The sequence below is a fragment of the Enoplosus armatus genome, chromosome 20, assembly GCF_043641665.1.
Source record: "Enoplosus armatus isolate fEnoArm2 chromosome 20, fEnoArm2.hap1, whole genome shotgun sequence".
In the NCBI taxonomy this organism is placed as follows: Eukaryota; Metazoa; Chordata; class Actinopteri; order Centrarchiformes; family Enoplosidae; genus Enoplosus; species Enoplosus armatus.
The window spans coordinates 17,868,990-17,884,154 of NC_092199.1; positions in this window are offsets into that span (position 1 = coordinate 17,868,990).

Consider the following 15,165-nt stretch of genomic DNA (forward strand, 5'->3'; position numbering starts at 1 on the left):
TAGAAAGGCTTTCTGGCAGAAAGACCTGAGGCCTATCAATATTTGTTAAATAACTGGCCTCTGTCCTCATGTCATCTTGTAAATGTGGCCCCCCCGAGCAAAACAAGTTGAGTATCCCTGTTATACATGAAATGGCATGTGTCCTGAGAAAATGTCTGTTGATCCTTGCCAGAAAGCTAAAATTACAGTTTGGCTCAATCTATAATCCAAAAATCATATCAATCAATCAAAAACGGGATTTCAAAAAGTGGGGTCCTCCCCCCCCCGGTTCCTAGTGGATGTATGTTATGCCTAAGGTGGTTGTGGAGCTGGAGGAAGACAGAAAAGCGCTTTAGGACAGGAAAGGATTCTGTGCACTGGAGTATCTCTCTTTTAAGATCTTTTCCCGTGGCTGATTTTCACAGTCCTACATATCTCTATCTTTATGGTTTACTGTCCTTACTTTTTGAAGACCCACAGTATGCAGAATGGCCGTTTCAGTTCTCGCCCTCGTTTATTGTGCCAGGTCCACATAAAAGCTTGATTGTAGCCATATATTGCACTATGCTTGGCTGTGTGTTATGGCCACTGATCTTTATGTCTCTCCGTGCAGGAAGAAGACCCCAACCTCAGCAAAACATTGGCTACACAGGCATTCGTGCTTGTGGTGTGTGTGTGTGTGTGTGTGTGTGTGTGTGTGTGTGTGTGATGGAACTCTATGCCACCACCACCAACAGTCCATCTGCATACATTCTCCCAGGGGATGCATACAATAGGAACACTTAAATGAGGCATGCATAAATGGATGAAGTCCCTGCTGCGTCATACGCAAGGCCCTGTGTGTTTTCCTGGGTTGCATGTGTTTTATTCTCCTTTCTACATGCCTGGTGGTGGCAGTTGGGTAATTGAAAGTGAAATGGAGAAAAATAAAGGAAGAGAGGGCGGGGATATGAAGATGGAGCAGGACGAGGAGGGAGGTTGAAGTTGTAGGCGTCAGACACAATTAAGCCCTAGAATAATTCAGGGATCACATGTGCTGTAAACACCTACAATGGAAAAAAAAAAAAAAGAGGAGGCAGGGAACGGGTGAGGAGTGAAAGGAGTGAGACGAAAGGGTGTAACGGGATAATGTAATGAGTCCCACTGTGGGTGTGTGGAACAAAGCACGTGTGTGGATCTCTATTGAATCTGACTACACCTTCCTCTCTTTGTAAACATCTGAATTCCTCCATGTTCGACGGACAAGCGGTAAGCTGCCATCTCTGGGAGGGTGAACTCTATTTCACGGGTTAGTGCCACAAAGAATAATGACAGCATCTAGCCTCTTGGCTTCATAAAGCACGGTACCACCCGCTCTCCTTCTCACAAATACTGTCCGTTCCATTTTCAGTTCCATCTCAGCGGCGCTATCTCCGGCAAAGCCAACCGCTCCAGGCCAGGAGAGGGGAGTTTCTCCAAAAACAACAACCACCCAAGCCAGATGAAGCTTTTCTGGGAATTACGACCACCCCTAGTCCCTGAAGGCCAGTACCTACTATATCTCCCCGGACCTTCCAAGACCCTTAAGACTTGCATGGCACAAAAAACACGTATGGCAGTTTGCAGACGCAAAAACATATAAGATAGCCAGCAACTGTATAATCAGCAACAACGTCACCAAACTACTTCAGAAAAAGTAAAACATTATTCATTCATACTTTAACTACTTTTGTATCATAACGACATCCTGTTATTATGATCTGCAACGCAATAAAGGTTGCATTTCTGTGAAGTCTGTAATTCGCTTTTATAGACAAATTTTTTAAATGTTTTCACAAATGTAAATGTGCCAGTCTTTAATGCATGCTATTATAGCTATTCCTAGTTAAGCCCGCAAAATGAATAACAGGTATGACTGAAGTGTAAAGCCTAACTCCTCAGTGAAAACTAAATAAGGAAGGTTTTAGCAAAAGCAAGAAGACGGTGGAGTTGGTGGAGCAACTCGTCTCGTTCCACTGGTCTCTTGCAGAGGAGCTCTGGAGGAAGATATTCCGTCCGCAGAGGCAGATACACACAAACACCTTCAGTGCTTTCCAACACTACTTCCAGGAGTGCTAAAACTGCTGAGCTGAGAATAATCTAAGCTAGCATTTCCAGCTTGTGTCAGTGGCGGAGGGAAACAATGCAAGACTAATAGGCGAGTGGTAGAATAAGTGAGTGTGTGTGCACGTTTGTGTGTGTGTGTGTGTGTGTGTGCATGCGTGCATCTTTGTGTGCTCGTGTATTTGCATGCACAACAGTCTTCCAGCGGTTGTTACCTTAATGCTAACTCAGGCTAATGTATTCAGTATACCTTGGATTAATGCACCTTCAGAGGGGCTCGAGGCGGAGCCTCTGCTAACACTGACTAGGGGTGCTAGCGAGCTAGCATATGGCAGGCCATAAAGGGAGGATTGCTGTTCGATGGATGTAAAGTACACAGAGACCAATCCCCAAAAGGAAAGCCACTCATGTCCAAGCACTCAAGCCACTGTATCACTTTAACATCCGGATTAATCATCCTCATCATCATGATGGGCCCCTGTATCCAGTAAAGACTCACAGACCCAGGAGAGAGGGAGGGATATAGCTTTGTTTTGTATTCTACTAAATAGGAGAAAACCTATGTTGCCGGGCAGCAGCTGCGGCAGGCCCCGACTACCTCCGTTACTACCCGCCTGTACAACACAGGCTGCCGCTATCCACTAACCACCTAGTGTAATGTTGTAATGTAATGTCAGCGAAATAGAGCAGACAGCAGCTTAGAATAGAGGAAACGGTTAAAACTGGATAATCAGACTTTGAAGCTGCTCCAGTGTCGTTTCTCGTCCCCCATCTGTCTTTCCTGTGGTGGCGAAAGAGATGAACAGGGAACTCCGATACAGCAAAATCAGGTCGTGTATTATTTCCTAGTTTCTGTGGTTGCCACGGACACCCGGCGGTTGAACCACCATGAACTCCAAATGCAAAGAGCCGTGCGCGCTCTCGAGAGAACGGCAGCCCTCCATTCCTTCACATCCGCAAACAACCCGATTTTCTGACGTGAAAAGAGTAGCTTAAGTCTTTAAGTTGGGGTGGGGTGTGTGATCATGACACTGCCTTGTAGTTCACCATAGATCTTTTTACAGATTTTTATTATTATTTATTATTTGATCTGCTGGGCAGCATTCCATTTATTCACTTGGGAAAAGTACCGTTGCAACACTACAGACTAGGACATATAAAGGCTGTATATATAATTTACTAACTCAAAAAAGCAGATTCGTTAGTAGATTATGTTGATGTTTAGAGACAGAGGTAGAAAAGTGTAAATTCGTCATCCCAGTACTCATTTCAAACAAGATTAGTGAACCACCTTTACTTAAGAATTACACCTGTGTGGGTTTCCCATAATGTTCTAAATGCAAGCTTTTCCTACAACAAAGAATCCATTTCTGGAGGAAATTATGACATTTATTTGGGATTTTTTTTGATGCTGTGGCGATATCACATATTACTGGCGTCAATCCAAAAACATCAGTGTCAGCCTGGAAAAACAACCTGTCACACACACACACACACACACACACACACACACACGTGTGTGCCTGTGTGTGTGTGTGTGTGTGTGTGTGTGTGCGCATTAGTAATACATGGCTACGGAACATTTACTGTGTGTGAAGGTAAATTCAGGATTATGAGTAGAGAGAGCTGAGGTCTTAAAGGTTCTCTGTATTAAACATGGAGCCCTAACCAAATCAAGCATCATCACGAACATACGCACACACACACGTACACACACACACACACACCAGCATTCACCTCCCATGTAAATCAATTCTAAGTTGCCGTTTGTGTGCATGTGTGAATGATGGCATGTGTTGTGTTTGGTGGCAAGCAAGTGAGAGAGAGAGAGGCAGAATGAGAGCCATGGTTTGTGTCGGTCTGTTGGCCTCTGTGTGTGTGTGTGTGTGTGTGTGTGTGTGTGTTGGGAGGTGGGAGGGGTGAGACGGACACAAAGCAACAGAGAACAAATAACCTATTAGGTGGTCATGCTAGACTTTCGAGTGCAGCACTGTGTGTGTGTGTGTGTGTGTGTGTGTCAGAGACGGAGAGGGGGCTCTTTTCTGTGTGACATGATTGGTACGCATAAAAAGCCCCATTCTGCTGACAGTTGCAGAAAGACACCGGGGCTTTTTCGCACCCCTCCCCCCACTCGCTCGTCCCGCTGCCGTCGTTTTATTGATTCTTAATGACACCAGAGTCACTGTCATGGATCTGCTGTGACCACTCTGCTGGCCCTGTTTCATTATATGTGGAGAGAAAGAGGCAGAGAGACACACAGAGAGAAAAAGAGTGTGTGTGTGTGTGTGTGTGTGTGCGTGCGTGTGTCTGGTTGCCTGCGGAAAACCCCAATAAGCTCCCTAATTGTCGGAATCGCGCCATCTTAATTAATAACACTGAAATAAAAAGTAATTTAGGATGGCATATCCTCCTAAAACTGTGAAGCACTCTACGGCATTTTGCGGGTGAAAAATCTGTTTACTGCTCAGCGATGACTGAATTCATCGCTCGTCGCCAAACAGAGAGCTCTCGCTGCTAAATTGTTCACACATCAGCAGACTTTTAGCTAAATGATTAATGTAATTTGGTTTATCATAATTACTTTATCCACTCTGGCCAAATGAGCAACAGGGTAGGTCTGTCAGCTCACCCAGCACTACAGACTCGCTACAGAGAGAGCTTTTGACTGCCACCAGACAATAAATCCCACTCCCCAGACATGCTGCTTTAAATACTGGAGGGATAGACTGATATATGGGGCCAATATTGGGCGTTTTTTTTTTTTTTTTTTTTTTTGGTTCAGTCAGCAGTCATGGTTTCAGTCAAATGTTGCGTGAATGTTAAACAATTTTCCAAAAAAAGGTCATCAAACGAAAGTGAAAATTAATGCGTGTTTCTATCATCTTCTGCAAATAGATAATGGAAACAGGTGGTTGTGTATTACATAATCAAAAAGGTGCCAGAGACGCTTTTTTTTTCTAAACCATTGGTGATTTCCACCAAATATGGCAATCATATTAAATTAATGGAAAAAGTAAATTTGGGACATACTGATAAAGGAATCCACAGTGAGTGTCCATCTACAGTGTAGGGTAAATGTAAACCCTTTACCCACCTTCGAAATCTAAAATGTTTGTGATGCTGAGGAGCCATGAACGCCTGAGAAACAACCTTTGCAGAATATGGCCGGTGAGCCAGATATTACAGGAGGAACGGATCCAGTCATTAAACATTCACATCAGATGAATAAGACATCCAGAGGACCTTGCGCCATGTTCATTATGAGGCCAGATGGAGTATCATCAAGGGTATTGAAAACACAGAATTCATTAAAAGACATTCATCCTGTGGGAAAAAAAAAAAATTATTAACTCCAACCACTCTTGACCCCTTCTGATTTGTCTACCCCCCCCCACGGACTCTTCATTCATTCTGCTCTCTAACACCTACTTGGACTATAGACCCAATCAGACCTACTAAGCTTGTTAAAACGAGTTGATCGCCTGGTCTGACCATTCCACTCTCTCATTAACAGACCACAACTAGTTAGACTGGGCAACACGCAAGCACCTCTAGTCTCAGAACATCTTCTGGATTTCTTTCCAAGACGCAAGGACATGCTGTTTTTTAACCAACTGTCTCCTTACCTCTCACTGACCAACCTCCGAGACCTGGTTTCACAGCAGGCCACTCAACTGAGACGGTGCAGTGACAGACGTGATCCAATCTGCTACAGCAAACCCCCTCTCTTCTGTCCTCATACTCATACTAAATCTGTCTGCTGCACTCTTACCACGTGAAATGGAAAGAATCTGTGTCTCAACCGTGCAGACTGACAACAGGAGTCCCACAAGGCTCAGTCCTGGGCCCTCTCCTCGTCTCCCTATACGCAATGCTTGGTGCTGCATGGCTTCTTCTACCACTTCCATGTCTATTCTTGTCATTCCATTTTCTGACATACCAGTATGAATGAACAAACGGAAGGGGATCAGTTGGATCACCAGAAGTTAACTGGAACTTCACTCTACAGTACAGATGCACACGCCCATTATAATTGAAATTGTAGGCTAAAGGATGAGGCATAAAGGCATAAAATGTTATTTACATGTTGTCTTAAATAGGCATATGGTCTGCAATCACTCCTTACAGAGTAATGTATTCAAAAGCTGATTTTTTTCCCTTCTTCGGACTTATATAACCTTGAAAAAAACATGACCCAGATGTTCGCAAGCTCAACCTAGATAAGCCCGAGCTTGTGGGCGGCATGGTGGCGCAGTGGTTAGCACTGTCGCACGGGAGGTGAAGCTGGCTAGAGCGGGTTGGGGGTTCGATCCCCGGCTGCCCCCGTCATGTCGAAGTGTCCTTGAGCAAGACACTGAACCCTAAGTTGCTCCCGATGGAGACCAGCACCTTGCATGGCAGCTCGGTCGACATTGGTGTGTGAATGTGTGAGTGAATGGGTGAATGAGACTTAGCTGTAAAGCGCTTTGGGAACCGTGAAGGTTGAAAAGCGCTATATAAGTGAGATCATTTACCATTTACCATTTACCATTTGTGTTCCTCCAGGGGAAAGGGTCCCCTCACCAAGACCTGTCCATCAATAGTGGAAGCAACTTGGATGGCAAGGAAGCTGAGAGATGCCCTGGAAGACGAACTATCTTTCTCGGCAAACATTGCAGCAGTAGCCCGCATCTTTTGATTCTTTCTTTACCACACCAGCAGGCTTCGACCCTCGTCACCAGCGAGGCGGCCCAGATGCTCATCCAGGCATCTCCTGCCTGGACTACTGCAACTGCCTCCTTACTGGAGCCCCTAGACCTGTGCAGCTGATCCAGAATGCTGCAGCCCGCCTGGTATTCCACCTTCCCTAATTCTACCACAATCCTCTTCTCCATTCACTATGCCGAACATGCTTTTGGATGATATCTAGCTCCTGTTCCTACGTAGTTTGATCGCAATTACTGTAAGTTGCTTTGGAGAGAAGCGTTCAAATGAATGTAATATCATGAATGAATGTAAAGCTGAACCAACAATCAGCACAGGTGCCTCCCAAGGCTGTTGTCTCAGCCCACAGCTGTTCAAACTATACAAATGACAAACGACAAAGCTGCAAGCCAGAGAGAGGTTGGTGACAAATAATGAGACCCTACCTGTAAAAATGGCAGACCCTAACAAAGTTTAGAATGACAAAATTAAAGCTATAAGCTTAAATCTCTAAACATAACAGTACAGGCCATCAAAATCACTCTTGGTCATACGGAACCTGTGCTGCAACATGAACCTCCCCAACCCTCTTTCAGCCTGGTTTAATGAAACACATCAAACCACTGTCTAGACTTTAATTACACTTGACAATAACATACATGCCAGACTGGCTGAGAGATCCCCTGGCTCAGATGTAGGATGTCTAGAGCAGTGGATGTCAGAGTGCGGTCCACAAACCCCCCAGGGTACTTTGGGGGGGGGGGGGGTCTCATTGTTGAGATGCAATTTGAAAGACTAGTGTTTCTTGACTCTATTAACTATGCAAACACACCTGAAATTAGCTGTCCCTTATCTAAATCTCTGAAATTCTGGCTGGGGGGGGGGGGTTTGCAGCTCTCCCACTTCCTTCCATTAGCTGTTGTGAAAATTGTGCCTAGCTTGCATCAAAACGACGTACAGAATTCACTTCACAATTATGAAAAATGTTGCAAAATTCCAACCGAGTACCAACTGGCCATGAGGGTACCTTTGGTGAAACATTCTGGCTACCTGGATAATATCCATCAGCATTACACTAGCTAATCATGTTAGAATAAACACAGCAAACATCATAACATACCAGCAAAAACAGGGCACAGGCCTAAAAATACTTGCCTCCTGCCTCCTCTCTGCTGTATCCATCAGTAGTAAAGCAGACAGTCAAATGAGATCAGAAACTGCAGTGAGACGGCTGTGTGATTGCTTTTTTTTTTTTTTTTTAAGGCTAATAGTGTTTGTATTCAAACCACTCTAGGATAAATCTGTGTTTGTAACACTGAGGCAATGTCGAGAAAAAAAAAACACAATTATCCAAACACACTGGTGACAAGGTCTCGCCATTCGCCGCCTTCTTCTGTAAATATGTGGCAGAGGCCAAATAAAACATCCGTGACACTTGAAAACGGTTATAAAAGCAGATAGGTGTATGCAGACCGCTTAAGGCGGGAAGTGTTACTGCCGTTTTATGACTTCTGAAATGTAGTCTTTCAGTTGAATGCCATGTCGGCTTCAGCAAAAGCTGTCCCGAGTTAAAAGTCTTTCAGCCTGGGGGGGGGGGGCGGTGCGAGGCTAGGGAAATCCGTTGATCCGAGTTGGTTGTTTTGTGGAACAACAGCAAAACCGCTATGAATATTCACATCAAGGGCTCAGAAACGGTAAAGTCAGCAAGACATTACTGGCAGAAAAGCGATGCAAGTCTCTACTAATTGCAGGTCGTCAATGAGAAAACACTATCAGACACATGGAACAGGTACCATAGGAATGTTTGTCTGCTTTAATATAATATTCACATATTATAGGTCACTCTTATCAATCCTCTTCTCCGTACTGACCATGAGCAGATCCACAGTCCTGGTTGGAAAGTATCTTCACACTGGCCTTTTTTTTGTCTCGGTTTATTGGCAGTGTTTCTGTCCCTGGTCACAAACCTACATGGGGCTACCAAGAACTATTACTCAACCTTGGCTTGGCAAGGACAAACTAAGGAGATGCTACATGAAAAAGACTGGCAAAGATTTTTTCAAACTTTCAGACTGCTGAAACCTCATGTCTCGTATGGCCATTCTGAAGATCTATTAAGACTCGTGCCATCAGACATCTGACAAACAGTGTATGAAGCGGTTTGCTTCAAATACATGGACCCGTTAGAATTAGAACAGGACGAGGACTGTGGATTTTGTCCCTCATCTCTTACAGTACATCTGTGTTAGGGAGCGATTGCTCCACGGTCAGCGTGGACAAAAGCAGAATGATTTCTTTTAATGCTCTTTTTTCTTTGGATTTGGGAGGGTTAACATTTTGAGTGTGTGTGCCCGTGCTCATGTGTAGGAGCATTGGGTGGAAGTATCACTCGTGTAGTTAATACTGACTCCTAAGACAGACGCACACACACGCTCACACACACACACACACCTACCTTGGCTGGAAAGTATTGCTTGCTCATTGTAAATAAAACATAAAGTCCCCGGGTTCCCAGGAGAGGACTACATTACTGTTTCTGCACAGGACAGCAAAGTTTGCAGCTACTGAGGAGATGTCTCTGTCTGTGGCTCGCTCGCTCACTCTCAGTCTCTCTCTCTCTCTCTCTCTCTCTCAATTCACTTTGATTCAATTCAATGTGATTTACAGGCATGCATGTAAAGAACAATATTGCCACTGCGTCAAGATATAAAGTTCAAACATTTTTACATGACATCACTTTCCTGTCTTGTGTGTGTGTGTTTGTGTGTGTGTGACTGGTGGACGTTTTCAGCAGTGCACAGTGAAAATCAATGGCGCAATAATAATAACTTATTCATACTAGCATTCACAGTGGAACATTTACCATGCTGATTATAAACATTAACATTGACAATAAAGATATGAGGTAATCAATTCTTCTGTCTCACTTCAAATGGCCAAAATAACAAAATAGAAGGCCGGCATTCATCCATCAAATTGTCATTCTTCCCTATCATTTTATATATATATATAAATAAATGTTTTTTTCTTTCATTCACAACAATAATAGCAGAAGCAAAACCATACAGTTTAAATGTATTTGTCACTTAGGCTGGCTCAAGGCAAATTTATACGATCCACGTCCACGTAGCTGCAGGTGGCTTCTGCTGGCCATGTATTTGATTGTTTGGAAGTATATCAGGGTTCACCGCTCACAACCAGCTCGTCATCTCAGCTGGGCCAACAGGCCTAAAAAAAAATAACTCAACCAGTACTCTGAAACAATGGGCCTCATGGAGGACGCGATATACCAAGAAGTGTCCTCTTATTTTTGTTTGTATCCACAAATTGTTGTTGTGTTGATTTCTGGGATTGACCAATGTTTTCTGATTTTTGCTCTTCTCTCAGGTAAGAGACAACTTCACGAGTGGTTGAGAGAAAAAAAAAACATCTCATTCTCATAGTCCACAAACTTTGTTGGTCCAATGCAAGGAAACATACGTTTTAAATGTGAGGAACATAAAAAAAACAAAAAAAACACGCATGAATATTATTCTATGTTTTAGAGTAATTAGAATGATTGGATTAGGCAGTTGGTGGTAAAAAAAAAAGAAAAAGGAGTACTATTGGTCCAGACAATAAAAAAAAAAATGTTCTCCCATTTTCATGTCAAAACATTGTCTTTTAATTTCATTTACTCTCCGTCCCTCTGCTGGGTTTTTGATGTTCCTGTAACGCCCCAGAAAAAATCACGTTTATTTTGTTTAAGAGAAAATAAAAGAGACATTTAAGAGAATGTTGCTGCTTGGGGGCCCAATGTCACATCATTCACATAAGAATTCCAAATCCATTCACAGAGCTAAAAAAACCCAGCGACCCAGGTGGTGCATGAGTTCATGCCTTTCAGAGGCATTTTGGAACTAATGACTGAACAATTAGCCTTGAGAGACAACAGGTGAGTAACGCAAATGCTGAATACGTCATCACCCAGACACGGCGCTTACGAAGTGGAGCAGCAAACCCCAGCGTTGACGAACGATCCAACCAACCCTCACACGCAGCGTCATTTTTTTTCTCAAAACGTTCATCCAACTCTAATCAGTTGGTCAGATTAACTCAGCCCGTAGTCCTTTTTCATGACAAAAGACGTGCAGCTGCTCAGCGCTGTGGATACTGACGGGTTTTTCCCTGAACGTTGCGGCAGACTGTGCTGCGTTAGTAATAGTTGCTGCGTGCTGCACTTTTCTCGGGTCGTTGGTGTTTCATATTGTATAATTCAGAGGACTCAAAACATGAGCAAATGGTTTGGCACGCATGACACTGAAGTAAGAGCCTGAAAACATTGCCCCTTTTTTCCCCCAATTATCCCCGTGTATAATCCCTGTGTGTCTGGGCCGCTTCTGTTTGGCGCCGTCCGATCATAGATCACAGGACCCTGGTCTTTCTTTGAATTGAAGAAGAGAATAAAACTCGGACTGAATTCTGTCTCCAAGGCCTTATTTGGTGTTCCGGAATGCAGAGTTGCATTATGAAAAATGGCATTAAACTTTCTTTTTCCTAAATCACTTGCCAACAGTCATTGGCTCATTCTGCATTTTGTCAGATGTGCCAGTGAACCCCTTTTTGTTTTTTTTTGATTGAAACTGGGTAACACTGGCCCATACACTTCCACCATGCGGTCCCAAAATGTGACTAATTTTGACTATTTGATTTGTCCGTTTGTCTTGTAGCAGCCCTGCTGAGACAAGGAACCTGCTGCAAAACCTCTTGAGCACCATGTTCCCGTCTCTGTGGAGAAAAAAAACTAAAAAAACAGTCCAGCTGTGCAGTTGAGTCTTTTGCTCCAAGCCAGCACACCATGGACAGTGTTGGGGTTTACAGTAATATATTACTTTTAGCAGTAACAAAAGAATATAGCACGTTTACTATGTCAAGTAACGCGTTTGCCACCCAAAATGAATTGCACTGCGGAAGTTTTGTCTCCCCCCTTCTGGCACATATGAGCGTCATCTCCATTGTCTTAACTAATTACCAAAAATCACAGTTCCGTCTCTCCGTATTCACTGTGGATGTGTTATATTTACGCATTCTAGTCGCCTGGAACTGTCACGAAATCACAAATCACGTGACAGTCGAGCATTTTGAACTTCCTTGATGCAACTCTGTCTCTGCATGGCTCTGCTGTAGCCACGGTGACGGGGTTAATCAGCATTGTTGTGATGTTGTTGACGTAACGTGACGCCATTCGTATGTAAAAGTCCCGCACTCCAGCTTTAAGAATTCATCCACACTGCGGCACCAGAACCCCCCCCCCCCCCCTCCCCAAGAATTTCAATGGCTGAAGTCTGTAGCGCAAAGAAGGTCTCATTAATAATAAAAATAATAATAATAATAACTTTATTTATGTACAACTTTAAAAAAAAAAAAAGTACTTTACAAAGACGCAAAACCAAGATATACCAGATAAAGCTGGTATTAACTAATTAAATAAATAATAGGTTAGATCAGGTTAATACATTTCTACAGACAGAGGCCAACCCCATGCGTGCTTTAAAAGGGAACCATTGAAATCTTAAAACCCAGTGTTAGAGATGCAAAAGTGGGGTTATGTGCATTCTTTGGCTGGATCTTTCTGGAGCAGCTGAAGCACAGACAGGTAGGAATACAGTATAGCACAGTTATAGTAAAAGTTTGTTTTGATATTTTAATGGTACGAATGAATACACTCCGTTCTTCAATTTGACTTCTATAATGCCCATTATGCTCATTACATTTCTGTCTGTTAGTTTGTGGATCAGAGCCTATGGTACCTTTCTCTATATAGAAGCTATTGTTTGTTTTGAAACCAGAAAGATCTGCTGCAAATAAATGACTCTCTCTCTCTCTCTCTCTCTCTCCGTCTGGAGTGGACTGGATAAACCTCTAAAAGCAGAAGGACTATCAATACATTCTTTATTGTGGCTTCCGACAAAGCCCTTTTGAGTGCTTTATGTCGGCACTCGGCGAGCCTGCCATAAGTAGCCGTAATCATTCATAAAGAGTTATGGCGAGTGGCTGCAACGCTGCAGAGGGACGGAGGGAAACGGCTGGGGAGGGAAAGAAAAAGGGAGAGGTGGAGGGGGGGGGGGGGGGGAAACTCTGCAAGGATGGAGGGATGTGATGAGAACGGCGCAAAAGGAATTAGAAGCTAAAAGGCACATCACTGCGTGCTCTTATGGGATGTAATGTTCAGCTGCGTGCCGTCTGGATTGTTGTTGGATAAAGCCACCGTCTCAGCAGGAAAATGCCACTCGAAATGTCCAAGCCAAAGGACACTGAAGCCGGGAGAAATGGGCTTTTAGATGGCACGTGAATTATACTAGCTGCCCTCGCCTACTCCACTTGATGTGTTTCCAAGTTGAAGGACTGGTTGTAAGTGGCCAGGATACCTGCTGTCCCGTCTTTCTGAGCAAACCATGATCCGTTGGCTATATGTGTTGCTAAAATGTTCATTATTACACATCATTAACCCTTCGAGCTCCGTTTTTGAGTACTCTGGATCTTGCCTACTCTAAAAAATGTTTACCATGCCAGTGTTTGGCAATAACAGCGGACAGCTACAGATCGGGCCTTTCATTCCCAGAGTGCGAGGGGCTCCCAAATAGCACACTCCCACTTCCACTTCTCTGCTCGGTCCCTGCCTCCCCCACCCCCACCACCTCCCTAAAATGTTCAGCCTGTAGAGTCAGAGTCGGCAGATTCGTTTCATCATGTGACAAAAAAACGGCAAAGATATTTAAAGAAACGCTACGTCTGCCCCGTCCTCCCGCCTTGCAATACGCGTAAAGCATGATTTTTATATGAAGTGTATATTGTCCTATCTCTGCTGTGACGTCTTGTGACGTCTTGAACCACGCTGCCGTGGTATGGCGACTATTCTGGGTTACACAAGAGGAGCTAATCCGAATATTGGATGTGGAAACGCCAGCCACACTATATGACTTGCATTCATTTGAACTATACTAGACTGTCACTAAAGTCATTGAGACATCTGCACGGTCACATGTTTACCGTCAGTCATTTGAAATGAATGTTGCTGTAGGTGTGTTCAGAACCCCCCCCCCCCCTCCATGTGAGTCAGAGTTTGTGTGTGTGTGTGTGTGGCAGCCTCGGCCTCGGCCTCTGACCGCTTTCAGAACTCAGCAGGGTTCTTTCTTTCATTTCCCTCCAGTCTCTGTCACATTTTCCTCTCTTGTCTCTGTAGGTTCTTGAGGCAGCTTTTTTTTTTGTGTGTTTTTTTATGTTCAAACATTTTCAACCTACTGTCGCTGCCTGGTGTGAGCACATGGTTTGAACTTCTCGTCATGTCGACAACAGAAATGTATTCATTTATTTATTTATTTGGTGAGACATAGAGCTTACCTAGAGCAACATATATATATATATATATATATATATGTGTGATAATGAATCATTACGTAATCATTTCTTATCAAATATCTGCGAATGGACATCCTGACCACTGGTTCATTTTAAATTCGATTTTAGTTGCTATTTTTTATGCTTTTCCAAGTAAAGCGGCATTGAGGGCGACAAGGTGGCCAATACAGTATCATAATGCATCGACACAAAGCCATCATCACCCATTGCAAATGCAATTTGTAGCGGCATTTTTGACCTTTCTGTTTTGTCTTGAGACGGTGTGAGTCGTAAGCAACGCCTGCCACGTCTGAGACACGTCTGTGAGCGAGAGAAAGAGCAAAGGGAAGAGGAAGTGAAAATGATTAGGAGTGGGTGAAAAGAAGGAACAGTGGGGAAGGGATGATAAGGGGATGTGTAAATGATGAAAAGGTATAGGAAAGAAACAGAAAGGGAGGGGGGGGGGGGACACAGAGAGAGAGGCAGGGCTTCTTAAACTAATGAGATATTGATTTGGGAGAGACACACCTCCTCAGGGCTTCCGGCTGACACTCAGATAAATGGGCAGCCATTCATTACCCAGAGAGAGCGAGAGAGAGAGAGAGCGAGCAGTCATGGATGGACATAAGGATGTGTGTAAAGGAATGAAGCAGCTAAGACTGGCATATATATATATATATATATATATATATATATATATATATAGAATCAAACTGGACAGAGGGTCAGAGGGTTAAAAACTGACAAACAATACAGACAAATGAGCTGAGGGGGAAAAAAAACTGAACAACAAAAAGGTATTTATGAAAGACTTTTGGTGTGCAGTTTAAAGAAGGAGATATTTTTGGATCAGGCAGCAGAGAGCTGGATTCAAAGGAGGGGTTATAACTCAGGCAGAGGCTGGTAGTGGAGATCAATACCATCCCAGGATCAGAGAGAGCAAACACTGACTCATGCTGGGCTCACTGGGCCCATACTAACAGGGAATACTCGTGTGTGTGTGGAGTGTGTTTTTTTTTTTCTTTTTGTCTGTCCTTGAGAACC